This window comes from Haliotis rubra, unplaced genomic scaffold (genome assembly GCF_003918875.1).
Source record: "Haliotis rubra isolate DU_JTF1 unplaced genomic scaffold, ASM391887v1 Scf126, whole genome shotgun sequence".
Classification (NCBI taxonomy): domain Eukaryota; kingdom Metazoa; phylum Mollusca; class Gastropoda; order Lepetellida; family Haliotidae; genus Haliotis; species Haliotis rubra.
The window spans coordinates 1,657,051-1,676,205 of NW_025765181.1; the positions used below are offsets into that span (position 1 = coordinate 1,657,051).

The window sequence follows — 19,155 nt, forward strand, 5'->3', positions numbered from 1 at the left end:
GGACAGTCAGATAATGGAGACTTCAGTCTGATAGTTCGCATGGTTAGCCTCTCTGAACCCTACGGTCTGGATCTGTTCTAGCAAATAGCTGCTGTGATGAACTAAATAAACACTTGGAACCATTTGTAGAGTGTACAGCAGTATGTCCTGGTAGAGGTGGATATTTTATAGAGATTTGCATTATTCCTTGATGTCAAACCTCAGAACTGAATATTTCACTAACAAGTCTGTGTTGCAATTATATGTGGATGGTCTTACCATCAGTGCTAAAGATGATAAAGCAACAAGCAACTCTATCTTTGTGGTAGTGGAACAATTGCTTGCCATAATTCAAGTCACACATCAAGGTGTAGAGATGATGGATACATTAGGTTCAAAGAAAGAGGAATTTTTCATTTACTTAAAATAATTTCATTTCTCCCTACAAATTTTCATCCAACTTTTCATGATTATTTTCGCATCAGTTTCATGAAAACATTCTCCCTTTTTAACAAGTTTCTTTCATGTGTGCACACTTTTGAACAAAGGGAATGATCTCCACCCATTTGTTCTGGAACACAACATGAAGACACTTCGTTGTATTGATTTGTCACATTTCCTTTCTGTAATGGGATTTTTTTTCGTCTGTACATCCTGTAAGTGTGAAGCATAGAAAGTACTTACGTCCCTGAACTGATCACAAAGAGGGAATGTGGTTAGCCTGTCTAGCAGCATGATTTATAGGATTACATAGGGTAAATGTTGATATTGGACCAAGTCAGACTAAGAACTCAAGGTCAAAGCTTCAGGCAAGCTGCAAAAAAGTATGATTTGGTCAGAATCGGAAGAATGCTGTCCATGTTCGGGGCCATCATGTAATTCCCTGAATTAGCATCCGTTCCATTCTTGTAGATCCCATGAGGATTCTTGGTTGGAATTGGTCCCTAGAAACGAATGCTTGTCATAAAACGTGATCAAATGGAGCAAGTTGGAACAGGGCTCATGTCTTGCTTGTTTGCATGTTATTATCCTCTGATGTTGATCACAGTATCGATAATGGATTGTCTGGTCTGCACATGAATGTTGATTGTTTTCAACAATCGGTCTCACACCTGAACTATTCTGGTCTGGTGTTGTAAATAACATTCGTTGTTCATTCAACTTACCACATGCATGTTTTGAACCTGTGAATCAGTCAGGAGATTTGTTTCATTCAGACACTTTCTGGTTGTCCATTATCAGGGCCCTGTTTTCCGACCCTGAATGAGTATGTACAAGTTTTGACAATGCGGAAAGAGGTAAATTGTTGTAATTTTGCAAGCTGAGAGATGTCTGGATTGTTAGCGCAGGAATCTCCTCGTCTGGTTTGATCGAACGGTAAGTGCGAGACACGGAGACAGAAACATTCTTGTGATGGGTATCAGCTTCATCATTGTGGCAGCAGAAAATATGTTTCTGTTTGTCTTATTTCATGATGAAATACCAGTACATGTAGAATAGAGACATTAAGCCAGAACTTCTTTCTGTCTGGTGCAGTGACCCTGTGGTTCTGAACGAGATCATGAACACCCTCAGGGAGATGCATTATGAATGGAGTCTTTGTCTTATTGTAAGTTGAACAGGAAGTTGACATTTTTTTATGCCACTCGGAAAAATAACTTTGACAGCACTCACTCACTCACTCACTCCAGTGTCCCCCACCGTGATATTGCTGGAATATTGCTAAAAGCGGTGTAAAGCCGTACTCACTCACTCACTCACTCCAGTGTCCCCCACCGTGATATTGCTGGAATATTGCTAAAAGCGGTGTAAAGCCATACTCACTCACTCACTCACTCACTCACTCACTCACTCACTCACTCACTCACTCACTCACTCACTCACTCCAGTGTCCCCCACCATGATATTGCTGGAATATTGCTAAAAGCGGTGTAAAGCCGTACTCACTCACTCACTCACTCACTCAAAACAAATGATACTTATAACAAGTCAAATTTCAATTTCTTCACTAGGTGTATAACTGAACAATATGGCATGCTTGTAGGCTTTGAAAGTGAGATTTGTCCACATGTATACCACAGAGAAATGTATAGTTAGTAGTTCAAATCTTCTGTCACTATTAAAAGGATCTTTTAAACATGAGTGACAATTCAGGATAATGTTAAAGTATCATTTTCAATGTTGATTGAGCTGTTTATCTTCTGTGGAATCAACAAAGGATGTAGCGACTAGTTTGTGGGTCTGTTGTCGTCAGAAGAATGTTTCTGTATGTGTGACCAGCGTAGTTATGACACATGGTGGTATTTAAAGGTTTTATGAAGTTAGCTTTGACAGTTATTATTCTGGCATCTGCCACAGCGCCGCAGATTAAAAGCTCAGCTATCAGCAGAACTAGCCAGGGACCATTGCAGTGTAAGTGGTGAAATGTCTTTAGGAGCAGTCTGTCATCGTGATCACCATTGCCATCATCATGGTCATCTCCACCATCGTCTGTCATCAAGGTTCAACCCTGTGAGTGAGTGAGTGAGTTTGATTTTACGCCGCTTTTAGCAATATTCCAGCAATATCACGGCGGGGGACACCAGAAATGGGCTTCACACGTTATGCCCATGTGGGGAATCGAACCCGGGTCTTTGGTGTGACGAGCGAACGCTTTAACCACTAGGCTACCCCACCGCCCCTTCAACCCTGTGGGGTTCCTGGGTTTAAATTGTTCTTCTGTGACCTAAGAGGCTCAGGTGACCAAAGGTGGCAATATTGTTGTCGGCATCCTTGTCGGCATCATCATCATCATCATCATCATCATCATCATCATCATCATCATCATCAAGGTTCAACCCTGTGGGGATCCTGGGTTTGAATTGTTCTTCTGTGACCTAAGAGGCTCAGGTGACCAAAGGTGGCAATATTGTTGTTGTCGGCATCCTCGTCGGCATCATCATCATCATCACCATCATCATCACTTCCACCATTACCACCCTCGCCATCATCATTCTTGTTATTGCCTTATTTTTTTCCCTCCTCATCATCATCATCTTCACCATCACCATTACCACCGCCACCATCCTCATTGTTGTCCTCCTCCTCATCATCATCATCATCACCTCCACTGCCAAAGCGTGCGTCCTCATCATCATCATCATCACCTAAAACCATACTCAGTCAGTCAGTCCTCTTCATCATCTTCTTCATCATCATCATCATCAACTCCACCATTACTACCCTCGCCATCATCATTCTTATTATTGTCTTATTTTTTTCATCATCATCATCATCATCATCATCATCATCTTCACCATCACCATTACCACTGCCGCCATCATCATTGTTGTCTTCCTCCTCTTCCTCTTCTTCATCATCATCATCATCTTCACCATCACCATTACCACTGCCGCCATCATCATTGTTGTCTTCCTCCTCTTCCTCTTCTTCATCATCATCATCATCTTCACCATCACCATTACCACCGACGCGATCATCATTGTTGTCTTCCTCCTCTTCCTCTTCATCATTATCATCATCATCATCATCATCATCTTCACCATAACCACCGCCACCATCATCATTTTTGTCATTGTTGTATATTGCGGTCAAAATGTGTACAACAAACTACAGTTATAATAAGCTACATTTAGTGTCCCATTTGAGTTCATTACAATAACTATGCATCTTCAATAGATTCAGGATGAGGACATCTCAGCTTCTGCTCATTTATTCATGAAACTAAAGCTCATGCATGAAACCTTCATTACAAAGTCCCAATCTGTGCCCTGTTACATAAAATAACACAACCTATGATTCATCTCCAAATGTCATGCCGATGTATTCCTGGAACTGTGTACATCATTAGCCTGTTTCAGCAGCAGAGCCCTGCTATCTACTGTAAGATATGATACGCTAAGTACTGTGACTGTATGTATATATCACGGCGACGCCTTTGTGTAGTAATGAACCACGTCACAGAACACCAGGATTCAGCCTTCTCGAAACTAATCGTGTTTTGTTTATTATCCTAATCGTCTTTTGATGTGGTAGTATGAGAAAAGGTCTTGGGGATGTGAATCATGTTTATGAGGCGCAGCTAAGATAATATCTCCTGGTTTGGTATATATGTTGGCGACTATTTTTTTATTATTTTTTTTCTGGCCTGTCTTGTGTCCTTGAATTAACAAAGAATTTGTATTTTCTCCAGAAAGATCATTGAATCTGTAGTTTTGTCAGTTGAAAAATATTCTCATAACTAAAAAATATAGTGACCAACCATTTCTTGCATATTACGTTCATATACCTGTTATGCCATCTCACATTAAGTGAGTACTATGAAAGAACTGGATGGTATGTAACTTTAATTCAGTAGTATTTTTTTTAAAGTGTTAAAGGGTGCTGACTTCTGTTTTGCTTTCTGTATTATTAGATAATTTGTTTACGTTTTTACATGCAATTTCACCGACTACATCAAACTATTTACATACTAATGATAATAATGTGATATCCCAGAAGTCATCTTGACTTTGGTGTAACAGATGAAAAGGATATTTATTATGACAGCCTTAAGAACAATATTTGACAGTTTGAAACTTTACCATTAATGTTAAATGTCATGTTCAGACCCTATTTATATTTAATTTCAGTACTATTAATAAGTAGAAAGCATGCAGGTGTACACATAAGTAAATATATAATTTCAACAGGAATTGTTTTAGAGATAATGTTACCGCACCTTTCATCTGTCATAACTTTTAAATGCTGAAATATGAAAAAATGTTATGTGGGTACCACATTGAAATACACAGGCTCCAGATATGATGTTCTCTGTGTTCTACCAAGCATTAGACACAACCTGTCCACACCAAAATAGAGTTTCATCTTTGAGTAAGATAAGTGATAGCTTTATGGGATGAGGCTACAAATAGATCCTCTGAGAGTCAAATTGGTGATTATATTATTTGCTGAAAATCGATCTTCAATAAGTGTCCTTGATTTAAATGTCAGACATCGGATATGTTTCTACGCATAACTTGGGAAAGTTGGAGTTTTTTGCTATCCTCTGCCACAAAGGTCAAACAGTTAGCAGGCCTCCATCATGGAACAAACCGAAGTGGCACCGCCTGCATATTTGTATTCAGGAATATAATGGATAGGACTGGCAGTCGGTGATGAGTTATGGCAGCTTGTAGGTGACAGAAATCCATTAAAACAACTCATGGGCTACTGCATCCGTTCCACTTTGCATCCCAAACTGAGGTGTTTGCAGGAAACAAGAATAGAAGATTTATAGATTCCACATCATCCAGTATCTCTGTCCAGTCAGAATCGGAATGGTTACTTTGCTCCCATACCTGTTTACTTTTGGGATTTAGACAGATCGTCATTCTTTAAGTAAGATCAAAAATCAATGTCTCATTTAATGCATCCAGCAAGCACAACCCTTGCATCAATAAAAACTTCAAGATAAATATGGGTTGTCTCCCTTGACCGTTCACCCACTTCAGACGAATGGTGTTTTGTGGCCAGGAATTGATGGAACATTTTTTGAATCGATACAGAATCTTTCTAGCGTTTGTATTGATGTTCATCTTCTGTAGCTTCTTTACACACTCGAAATTTCATTCCTACGGCCATGTTTGACACTGAAACATTCATATTGATCTCTTTAACATGAATAGCCCCATAATGACAAGTGTGACTGATTTGCCATGATCTCTCACTCACAGTTGCACTTTCTTTTATAAGGAACTAGGACACTGCAGGGCATTCTGAATCGGGAAGATTTCAGGGAAGACACAGACTTGCCACAACTGTTATAGGGTAAGGTGCCTTAGTTCTCCTTCATCATCCCATGGGGGGATGCTTTCTATAAGGAAGCTTGATGCTGCGGGGGATGCTATTCTGGGAAGATTTCAGGGGAAACACTGATTTAACAAAATATTTTAGGGTGGGTCCATGATTTTCCATGTTTTTTTCAGGTGAATAATTGACTTGCCTTTGCATGTGTTTGTGGTGAATGCCACAGGCGGGGCAGGATACGTTTAAATTTAGCAAACGTTTCTTATCATCTCTTTTTGATACATTCTCATAATAGAGTAGGAATTGTACAATCGACTCTGATTCCTTGTGAACATAAAAAGAGTTTTGCTGCTTCTATTTGCATAATGCCAGTGTGCAGCGGAGGAGATGTGTTGAGAATCTTGCCACATGTGCTCTTTCTTCTCAAAAGAACTGGCAGCTCTTCAGTGTTGAGACATGTTTGGCAAGAGCTGGAGAAACACTTGAAGCTGCTGGAGATGAAAGCGTGTACCATCTATGCCAGATGCTTCATGTCCAGCAGTCACAAGAATCTTCCTTGTGTCAGGGATGCTCAGATGGAGTTTTGTCATCCTCATCTGGCTGCATTAGCACAAGAACATTGTAGAGGGTAGCCAAGCTGCAAGATGTAGGGAAGTCCTCGTTAAGACAGACTGATGAAGCTAGCCTTCAACAACAGGGCATTGTGGGCTTCCTCTGCATAATACAAAGAAGCATCAACTAGGATCACACAGCCTGGTTTGTTGTTTCAGTACAGTAGGGGCTGTGGGGTAGCCTAGTGGATAAAGCATCCTCTCGTCATGCCGAAGACACGGGTTTGATTCCCCACGTGGGTAAAGTGTGTGAGGCCCATTTCTGGTGTACCCCACTGTGATATTGCTGGAATTTTGCTAAAAGCAGCGTAAAACTTAATTGACTTACACTTAGCACAGGTTGGTAAAGCTTAGGACGATCTAGAACCTGTTCCACTGATCTTCAGTTATTGAGCAATTACTAAGACATCCAATTAAGACAGCATATATGTGCCAGGTTCTAACATATTATTAGGGAGAGAGTGGGGTTGAGGTGTTAGTTAACTTCTGGCATTTACTATTTTAGTAGTTGGTCTGATGAACCACAAGGAAGTTCTAAGGATATACATGTACACTGAAATGTCTCTTACATTAATAATAGGAAGTTGTATACCCATAAAACTTTTTCTGTCGAAGTGTTGGTGCTGAGACAAAATATGTATTTTCAAGGCATACAAGAACTGATCACTTCATTCTGATCCTCACATTAAAGAAACATCATGTGAGTGAAGTTTTGTTTTTAGAAAATGCATGATGTCATTTAGGCATATCAGCAACCAAATGTTCATCTGCTGGGTCAATAGGTATTTCCCAGGAGAGAGTACATTCCAGTCTCAGGAACTTGCAGTGATGAAAGCATCAGCTCATTTTTTCCAAAGCTTCTTACATCGGACACAAAATGCAACAGGCATCACATGTCTGGTGAAAATGTAGTTGTGTTGGTAGTTATTCCACAGTTCTTGGAACAATCTGTGACTGAATGAAACCTGAGCTACCTACATGCAGAGTTCAAGTAGCAGTCCACAAATACTAGAATAATTCACTTTCCAGGTGTTAGGGTAGACTATAGGGCTGGGACAGATACTCTGGTACTCGAATCCGGGTCGGGTACAGCTGGAATCGAGTCCTATTTCAAGGGATCGAGTACCTGGAAAGGGAGAGAACTCTGTAATGTCAAGGTCATGTAACTCTAACCTAGAGCAAAATGGGCAACACTCGTACTCAGCTGAGTGTTTGGGCTCATTTTGAGCTTGATGCAAATGGCAAGAGAACCAAATGCCGACTCTGTAGTACCATGTTATTTATTGCAGAAGCAGTACAAGTTCAATGCACAAACTTCTTGTTCTAAAACACAACGTAAAACATGAAGGTGTTCATTACATTGTGTAACTCTAATACACTCACCATAAAAGAGAATTAAATGATTGTATGTGTTGGGAATTTCAGTTAAAACTAATTAATTAACATAGTAAAACGAACGTTTAGTGAAAGAGCACATTCTGATTTGCAAATACACATGTACAATGTTTGACTGATTATCATGACAATAAGAAAAAAGATGTTCAGAAATATATATAGAAGCTCAACTCACGTAGAGCACATATAATGCCATTCAGTTACTATACATTTTATAGTTTAACAAATAATAATCAGCATACAATTATTCCAATGAAGATACGCAATGTTCACTTAGATTCAAATTTAGAATATTTAAATAACAATAGTTTTTGTGGCTTTTTTATTTAAACATGAAAATATAGCATTTAGATACATTTCTTTATCCCTACATTCAAACAGAAATATTTCTATTCGACTTTTAATAATCTTCTGGAAGGATAAAGATTTACTCACTACAAATATTTCATATACGATTAATGATTTATTCACGGCCCTGTATGAGTCTGTACTCTGTAATGTATAATAGACAAACTGTAATGCAACTCAGTTGCGCAACAGGACAACATGACCCGTCTTTCTAGCGAAGCATTTTGCTAAGCTGCTTAACTCAGTTGTATTACAGGTTGTCGGTCTGAAAATCACATTTAGAATGCCTGACTCTGAGGGTGTGAGTTCTAATCCCGGATGGGGTGCAACTCAAAAAACAGTACTAGAATTTGTTCTTTACTAAGAAAGTGTAATCCCAAATATAACATATGTTACATTTGACCATTTTCTAAATGGCATTGTGTAATCATAGCTTTTGGCCGTGGGAGCCGTGCCAATTAACACCTATCAGAGGGGTACACAAAGTCCGCAGTCTAGACTACCTGTTGTCCGACTTCTATTTTGTGTGGAAGTTGCGGTGGCTGAGCGGGTTAGGATGCTGACTTTGTTGCTGGCGATTAGGTGCGTGACTCTGAGGGTGTGGGTTCAAATCCTGGATGGGGCTCAACTCAATAAAAGTACTAGAATTTGTACTTCACTAAGAAAGTGTAATCCCAAATATAACATATGTTACATTTGACCACTTTCTAAATGGCATTGTGTAATCATAGAATTCTCCAGTCAGTAAATACATCAATCAAATTTTATTCTATGTAAGTACATAAAGTCTACATGTAAAACATTATAGGTTCAGTAAGAATATCACATCTGAAGGTAGTTGTCTACTGGTGGACAAAATAACTTGTCTTTTTCATTGATGTAACACACATTTATATCTTTGGTATTGTCCGGTTAATGGAGGTTATTATTAACGACTGTAATTTATCTGCACATGAGCAGTGAGTTGACAAGTCACAGTAACATCAGGAACGAAAAGTGCTGTGGAATGTAAGTAATGGTGTTACTCTTTATGTTAGTGAAACAGACGTAAAATAAATAGTGTAAGATCAGTTTCAATGTCTTATTGCCATCCTTTCAAGTTTTCTATAATATTCTCTGTCAAATCGTGACTGAATATTCAGAAAGTTGACAGAAGCGTTGTATTCCATACATTTCCGGGTACACGATTCCAATTCGGGTAAGTACATGTGGGTACTCGATTCCATTTTTTCCAACCCGTCCCAGCCCTGAAGACCCGAGTTCGATTTCCCACATGGATACAATGTGTGAAGCTCAATTTTGGTGTGACCCGCCTTGATGTTGCTGAAATAATGCTAAAACCTCTTAAAACTAAACTCACTCACTCACTGATTCACTTTTTTCAATTTTGTCTATGTATATTATATAGACTTGTCTCTGGAAAGCAATTAGCAAATTACTTGCTTTTTGTGAGTCTGACTCTGTGGCATCATGTCCACAACAAAATTAAAAATGATGCAGTTATTCAAAATCTTATCAATCAAACCCTGTACAGTTGTATTCTCTGGAAGAAAGAACTTCAGAACTCTCTCTCCTCAACCTCTTGTATCTCATTATTCAAATCATATAATTTGGAATATGTATGTCCATGGTATTGGTATTGTTTTACTGTCAAAGAAGCAGGCAAGGAAGGTGTTGTTGAATCATGTCCGGTCAAATTAAGCAGCTTTTAATTTGGTCAAGGACAGTAGGTTGATCGATGATGTAGATTGACTCCTGAGAGTTAATAGTGCTTAGATCCTGCTCCTTGTTGAAGCAAATGCTGCACGTGGCTTCACTACAGGTAAAAAAATATGCTTGTTTTTTTCATCCAGCAGTGAATGGGTACCAGGTAGGATAAGATGTAATAGTTGACCTTCCATCTCACAGGCAGTTTGGGCTATGTATTCCTGTGGAAGCTAAAAAAATTAATATGGATGTAAAAGTTTTGTGAACAACCGGATCACACACTATATAGGTTATGATTATGTCTGAACTGTGTGGTTCACACACTATATAGGTTATGATTATGTCTGAACTGTGTGGATCACACACTATATAGGTTATGATTATGTCTGAACTGTGTGGATCACACACTATATAGGTTATGATTATGTCTGAACTGTGTGGAACACACACTATACAGGTTATGATTGTGTCTGAACTGTGTGGATCACACACTATACAGGTTATGATTGTGTCTGAACTGTGTGGATCACACACTATATAAGTTATGATTGTGTCTGAACTGTGTGGATCACACACTATATAGGTTATGATTATGTCTGAACTGTGTGGATCACACACTATATAGGTTATGATTATGTCTGAACTGTGTGGATCACACACTATATAGGTTATGATTATGTCTGAACTGTGTGGATCACACACTATATAGGTTATGATTATGTCTGAACTGTGTGGATCACACACTATATAGGTATGATGATTATGTCTGAACTGTGTGGATCACACACTATATAGGTTATGATTATGTCTCTGAACTGTGTGGATCACACACTATATAGGTTATGATTATGTCTGAACTGTGTGGATCACACACTATATAAGTTATGATTGTGTCTGAACTGTGTGGATCACACACTATATAGGTTATGATTATGTCTGAACTGTGTGGATCACACACTATATAGGTTATGATTATGTCTGAACTGTGTGGATCACACACTATATAGGTTATGATTATGTCTGAACTGTGTGGATCACACACTATATAGGTTATGATTATGTCTGAACTGTGTGGATCACACACTATATATAGGTTATGATTATGTCTGATGTCTGAACTGTGTGGATCACACACTATATAGGTTATGATTATGTCTGAACTGTGTGGATCACACACTATATAGGTTATGATTATGTCTGAACTGTGTGGAACACACACTATATAGGTTATGATTATGTCTGAACTGTGTGGATCACACACTATATAGGTTATGATTATGTCTGAACTGTGTGGAACACACACTATATAGGTTATGATTATGTCTGAACTGTGTGGATCACACACTATATAGGTTATGATTATGTCTGAACTGTGTGGAACACACACTATATAGGTTATGATTGTGTCTGAACTGTGTGGATCACACACTATATAGGTTATGATTATGTCTGAACTGTGTGGATCACACACTATATAGGTTATGATTATGTCTGAACTGTGTGGATCACACACTATATAGGTTATGATTGTGTCTGAACTGTGTGGATCACACACTATATAGGTTATGATTATGTCTGAACTGTGTGGATCACACACTATATAGGTTATGATTATGTCTGAACTGTGTGGATCACACACTATATAGGTTATGATTATGTCTGAACTGTGTGGACTCACACACACTATATAGGTTATGATTATGTCTGAACTGTGTGGATCACACACTATATAGGTTATGATTATGTCTGAACTGTGTGGAACACACACTATATAGGTTATGATTATGTCTGAACTGTGTGGATCACACACTATATATTATGTTATGATTATGTCTGAACTGTGTGGATCACACACTATATAGGTTATGATTATGTCTGAACTGTGTGGATCACATATAGGTTATATAAGTCTGAACTGTGTGGATCACACACTATATAGTTATGATTATGTCTGAACTGTGTGGATCACACACTATATAGGTTATGATTATGTCTGAACTGTGTGGATCACACACACATTATATAAGTTATGATTATGTCTGAACTGTGTGGATCACACACTATATAGGTTATGATTGTGTCTGAACTGTGTGGATCACACACTATATAGGTTATGATTATGTCTGAACTGTGTGGATCACACACTATATAGGTTATGATTATGTCTGAACTGTGTGGATCACACACTATATAGGTTATGATTATGTCTGAACTGTATGGATCACACACTATATAGGTTATGATTATGTCTGAACTGTGTGGATCACACACTATATAGGTTATGATTATGTCTGAACTGTGTGGATCACACACTATATAGGTTATGATTATGTCTGAACTGTGAAGTTATGATTATGTCTGAATCACACACTATATAGGTTATGATTATGTCTGAACTGTGTGGATCACACACTATATAGGTTATGATTATGTCTGAACTGTGTGGATCACACACACTATATAAGTTATGATTATGTCTGAACTGTGTGGATCACACACTATATAGAGTTATGATTATGTCTGAACTGTGTGGATCACACACTATATAGGTTATGATTATGTCTGAACTGTGTGGATCACACACTATATAGGTTATGATTATGTCTGAACTGTGTGGATCACACACTATATAGGTTATGATTGTGTCTGAACTGTGTGGATCACACACTATATAGGTTATGATTATGTCTGAACTGTGTGGATCACACACTATATAGGTTATGATTATGTCTGAACTGTGTGGATCACACACTATATAGGTTATGATTGTGTCTGAACTGTGTGGATCACACACTATATAGGTTATGATTGTGTCTGAACTGTGTGGATCACACACTATATAGGTTATGATTATGTCTGAACTGTGTGGATCACACACTATATAGGTTATGATTATGTCTGAACTGTGTGGATCACACACTATATAGGTTATGATTATGTCTGAACTGTGTGGATCGATGCTCACTCTATCAACTGTGTGGATCGATGCTCACTCTATCAACCTCAGCATCAGCTGCTCCAGGCCAGATTAAACTTACACCGTGATCTAGCTGTCCGACCTTCAGAAGTACAGAGCCTCAGTCAGTGTCTGTATTTCTAATCCACCTGACCTCCAAACCTTGCAAATGGCATCCCCTGTGGGTACGGCACACACTGATTGCAGCACTTTCTTCCTGTAACCGTGTACCGCAAGTAATTGTAGAGGATTTACAGCTCCTCAATCAGTAAAGTGTGGAAATTAGCCTAAAGTGCTCCCGTCGATGACAACATCAAAGATGGAATAGTTAATTTGTTAATGGTAACTCTGCATGCTGTGGGTGTTTACGTCTCATCACGACGTAAAAAAAATAATCACTCCCCAAGTTTGTCATATTTTGTTTCACTTCAAACGTGGAAATATTTTTTGTTGATGTTGTCATGATTTTATGACTTTTGATCGCACACTCTGAAAATGTGGAATCATGATCAATTTTTTTGTGTTATTTTTAAGTGCCTGCATCATTTCATTGCTTCAAAGATTCCGATTTGCGTACATGTTACACCGGGTATTTTGCTGTTCGGAAGAAAATAACAGTTTAAACATGACAAAGGCTATTTTTAGTCTGTTGTTTTCCTGAAATTAAGTAGCTCTTCTATTGTGGAGTTTCTTGATATGACGTTAATTATCACTCCCATCATTTGACATTTGAATTCATTTGTTCTTTTAGCGGTTTCCGTTACTCAATGTTTCCGTTATTTGATTATTTATTTTTTTAGCATGCAATTAGGGGGCAGATAACTCTGATGCCCAGTGCTATTATACGGTTGTAGAATCTTCAAAGAAATTAATAAGCATTGATTCATGCAAACTTAAATGGCTCCAAACTGATTTCATTGCAACATATGTTGATTGCTTGACCTTTGGGAGAGTTTTGATGAGTTTGCATTAATGATGCTTTTAAGGGTATTATAGTTAAAACAGGGCTTGTCAGCTTGATGTTGGACCGCTGAAGTGGTTACAAGTCTCACATGTTTACCAGTTTGGTGAAACCAATGAGCATGCTTGAAAACGGTACAAGTTTCTATGCCGACACGTTGCTGTTACACAATAAAGAAATTGATCATCTGTAAAGACTTGTCATGCCTTGGAGCATGGGTTTGATGCTGGCAAGCCTGGAACCTGTCAGAGCTTCCTGGCATGTGTAAGGGACACAACTCTGCACAGAAAATGACCATAATCATAAGGATTTTCGGAAAGTCAAGAAGCCATTTTAGATGATACAGACTGTTACTTTATCATGTCTAACCTGGGCCCTGAAAAGTAATGGCAGCCTTTCTTTCTTTCTTTTGTGGGAGAGATCTCTTTCACTTTTGAATGAGATTGTTTTTGTAAGTGAAACATATTAAGGTTATTAGAGTGATATCAGACTACCCTGTTACCAATTATGTTAAATCTGTTCCATCTTCTCTCATCTTGGTACCGGTATTAGTTTGTGTTGTGTTGCAGTCTTTGGCAACACTTGTAGTGATGCTTCTTGAGTTAGATGAATTTCAGCCTTACAACAAAAGAGTTGTCATCTATTGCATAGTACATTAAAGGTTTTGTGTTTTAATCTGAGGTCATCGTCATTCATCCAGGGTATTGTGTCTCTAATCTATGCATACCCAGTTCCCATCGGCTTCCATGAAGTGAGGGAGGATGACCAGTGTTCCCTGAGTCAGCACAAGGGTGTGGAGGGGGTGTCCTGGAGTGCCAAGCCCCAACCCACAACAGAGGAGCTCAGTGTTACACCTGACCCCTCCATGTCTTATGTATTTCTCAGGATCTATACTAGCGAGTCCGGTAATTCCGAGCGTCCGGTAATTCTGCGCAGCTACAATAGCGTACTTCCATATCGAAGGTAAACATCGCTCTGCTACCACATTTACGCTTGAAATTGAAATTTCTACAAGGGACTGGCTTTTAATCACTAAAGGTAAGTAAATAACAGTAACTGACAGATAAATTGAGTTTTATTAAAATTCGTTTTCTTCAGACTTTTAAACCTTTTTCTTCATTATTCCTAATTGGATTTAATATGAAACACTCTTCCTTACATTGATGAAGTGATTTTTGAAAATAATCTGGCCCTAATACGCTTCCATACTTCGGATCTCCAACTGGATGTTATTCGCATCAGTTGCTGCGCAGAATTACCGGACAGCAAATGATGTCGTGACAACACCGGTAAGGTCAACAGTATGGCATAATGCAACGTTAGAATCTAAAAGTCGTCAATAAAGTTATATTTCTAGGTAAATATGATGCATACCAGCATGTTTAGTCATGTAAACCACAAAAAATAAGAGACGTTAGTTGCCATGTTGCGATCAATGTGCTTAGGTGCATGCAATTACAGGACAGCATTGTAGGGGCGGTGGGGTAGGGGCGATGGGGTAGCCTAATGGTTCAAGTTTCGCTCGTAACGCTGAAGAAATGGGTTTGATTTCCCACATGGGTACAATCCTGCAAATGTACCATCAAATCACTGTCTCAAAAACTAATCATAACCCTTAATAGTATCAAGGAAGGATTTTCTCTAAATTCACAGAAAGTATTAAAGACAAGTGGAATTAATATCATGTGGATTCTCAAAACTCAAATCTCAGAAACAGGCCGAGTTCGGTTTTTCTGACAAACTTCCCTCATCAATCCATGGAGCTTTTGTAAATAATGTTAACAAAGATATACTCAGGTATCTTTTTTCAGGTGAGGTGAAATTGGGTTTAACGTCGTGCATGAGAATATTTCGCTCATATGACGACGTGCATGCGTGTGTATGTGTATGTGCGGCTGCTTATACTAGCCCAGACTAGTGCTAGCCCACTGAGATACCATGCCACAGTGAAGCTTGAATACCTCACTCAGACACATTATACTGACTCCGAGCCGACCAGTCCTTGTTGTACCCATTAATGCCGAGCACCAGGCAGGGACCAACAAGTGCCATATTTTAACGTACTTTTGGTATGACGCGGTTGGGGATCGAACCCGCGACCTTCCGCTCTCGGGCGGACGCTCTAACCACTACACCACGAGAGGCGGTCATCTATTTTCAGAGGTTCAGGGCAATTTGTCAAATGTCATTTAAAGTTTTCTGAGAAAACAGAATCTGAAATGCTGGACTTCCTCATTGATAACATCAAAGTAAAGTTTAGTGATATAACTTTTAAACAAGAAGTCAGCGTCGCCATGGGTACCAGTTGTGCTCCTTTCCTTGCAGGTCTGTTTCTTTATGCATATAACTCAGAATTTGTGAGCAGGTTGGTAAAATCAAAACAATGTAATTTGGCCAAGAAGTTTAACTTAAGCTTCAGGTATATTGATAATTGGGTATCGTTCAATAACCATCAAATAACCAATTCCCTTCCACTGATTTTCCCACCTGAACTTGAAATTACGGAGACAAGTGAGACCAGCTCAACTGTTTCATATTTAGATCTACGCATAAAGATTCAGAGTAACAAAAAACTCTCCACAAAGCTGTATGACAAAAGGGATGATTTCAACCTTCTGATAGTCAACTTTCCTTTCATGTCGGGCAATATTCCAGCAGCTCCAGACTGTGTTTACATTTCACAACTTCTGATGTACATTTCGCACTCTATTTTTACCATGATTCAAAGAGCATCTTGCTCAGAAGTTGTTTGATTAAGGTTACAACATTCTCTGCGGCAGTCTGTATTTCAGAGATATCTCTGTATCACTCTGTGTCTCTACGTGTCGTCATTGGTCTGTTTCTTGGTGTCTCTCGGTTCCCAATTGCGTAGATCGATGCTCATGCTGCTGATCACTGGATTGTCTGGTCCAGACTCGATTATTTACAGACCGTCGCCATATAGCTGGAATATTGCTGAGTGCGGCGTAAACTAAACTCACTCACTCACTCATTCTTTGTGTCTCTGGCTTTATCTAGCTGGCTGTCTCTCCAGGACTCTGTCTATCCCTATCTCAAGTAATTCTGAGATAGCTAAAGTCACATATTCAGAAGTATATTACTCATATAAACACTCCTACAAGTATATTATAATAACCTGTGAAGATAGGGGTTAGAATGGACCTTCAGCAACCCATATGCTGGTTGTAAAAGACAACTAATGGGATTGGATGGTCAATTGGTTGACATATGTCATCGCATCCCAGTTGCATAGATCGATGCTCATGCTGTTGATCACTGGATTGTCTGGTCCAGACTCAATTATTTACAGACCATATATCTGGAATATTGCTGACTGCGGCATTAAACAAACCACCCAACCAACCATAATAATATAATATAGCTATGTAGGTTATATGCAGACTGATATGTATACACTGACTTACACTGAAGGTACAAGGCAAGATACAGATTATCATACCAGTTTCACACAGAGATTGCCATCAGGCTGCATGATTAATAGCAAAGAATGATTAAAGAGTTAGTTAGATCTAGACATTAATGACACAGTTAGTTACTAATTTAACCTTTCGTAATGGTTGTTACATTGGACATGGCTGTCATGAGTTGGTTACCATGAACGTTCTGTTAGTATTAAATATTTAGTGCCACATCTAACCTACTTGGAATATTTATGTGTTCATTCAATCTTTCCAACAGGCATTTAGCCAAATGATTTGTCAGCCATTAATGATTTGTCCAATGGCCATGATCCCATGCCATTTGGTTAAATGCCTAATTTTTCAAGTCATTTGGCAGAATGGCTGTAATCTGCATCTGGTCAAATGATTACTGGCGCTGGTCATTTGACAGCCAGATTGGTTCCAGTCAGGTGTTTTTTTGTAATGAATATATTTACAGAATATTGACCCAAAGTAGGATACATGTGGAATACATACCTTGTAAGTAATTCCATTGCATTTGATTGGTATACGTAGCAACTGTTTTTTATTTAGCATTTTACTTCATTAAACAAAAAAATAGACTAAAAGTTTATCCATGGCAACTATCAGATAACTGTTTCCAAATTGACTGATAGTATTGAGGGTTGATGGGAGGAGTCCCTATTGTGTTATTGCATGGAACTGTGTTGTTAATGTCTTGTAATCTACAGTTTTTATTACTGATTGTATAATTAGTCTGTGAAGTTAATATTGTTGGCATAATAAGTTTTAAGAATTGCATACTTTCTTTTTCCATTTTAGAAAGACTTTGCAAACATCTGTGCACTCACTGTGAATTAATGAATAACAGTTTCAATAAAAGCTCATGGAAAACTGTATGGTTGGTCAGTTTGATAAAGATGTAACCCTTCAATTTGCTAATTAATAAATATATTTAAGAGATGAAACAAAGGGCAAGGTTTTTTTAACCAAAACATAATTTCATTTCAATCACTAACTCCATTTCTTACAGAAAATGTGAACAAATCAAATTAGTTAGAGAAGATATCATACACTTTAGTAAAGGTTCAAAATTGCCATTTTTATGGTCAAAATTGGGTATATAATCTGCCAAATGTCTCAGACCTTCTTTCTGTGTTTATTTAATGGAAGTGAGGAGAACGGCATACCAAACATACAAACACCAGTCTGCAATGGAACTGCCGTTGCCATGGTTACCAGAATGTAGAGGTAGTTTTCAGCAGAATATAAATATGGATGACTTGATTTGTGCTGATGAAGAAGTGGATGTGAATAGTGAGTGATGACCCTAGCCCATTAACAAAGTCGTTTGATCAGTTATGCACACTGCAGCGCCCCAAAGTGACTGAGGAAATAGGTCATGCCAGATGAAAACATTACCTCGTTGTAGAAACTCATTTGTAGATTGTTAATGATTTGACTGTCTTGTAAATGGCAGTGGTTTGAAGTTCAGGTGATTTACTTTATAATTCTACATAATTTTTCATAAAACCTGAGTCTTGTTTCTGATAATTGTTCTCCATCTCTTGTTTTAGAGTTGGTATTGCTTGTTTTGGCAGTTCTGTTAAAAAATGATTTCTCAAAGAGCATGAAGGCTGTTGACAATCATTTTGTCATACAGTTTCTTCATTTGACAGTTCAGTAATTACTTTCAAGTAGGAATAATTGATTTAATTAGAATTGTTTTCTCTTTAACCCATTTCTGGTGTCCCCTGCCATGATATTGCTGGAATATTGCAAAAGTGGCATTAAACTAAACTCACTCTCTTACTTTTTTCATTACCCTCCTAAAACCACCCTTCTTATCATGGAATATTTTTTAGAATTCTGGTTTGGAAAATCAATGGTCAAAACATTACACGAGATTGCCGGACAAACAAAATGGTGAGCTCTAAGTTCCTGCAGACAGTCAACATGTGATGACCTTTAGACCCTTCAGATAAAATG

General features: G+C 38.3%; 1 protein-coding gene across 4 annotated transcripts in view; it reads left to right on the forward strand.

Moving 5' to 3' along the window:
• Positions 1 to 19,155, forward strand: part of LOC124266484 (complexin-like) — a 286,478-nt gene that overhangs the window by 172,015 nt on the left and 95,308 nt on the right. For 2 of the 4 annotated variants that reach the window (XM_046701276.1, XM_046701275.1), the window contains exon 5: positions 5,713 to 5,787. The exons of the other annotated variants lie outside the window; for them this stretch is intronic. The gene's annotated coding sequence lies outside the window, so the exon portion shown is untranslated. The remainder of the gene's footprint in view (positions 1 to 5,712; positions 5,788 to 19,155) is intronic. 4 annotated transcript variants of the gene reach the window in all.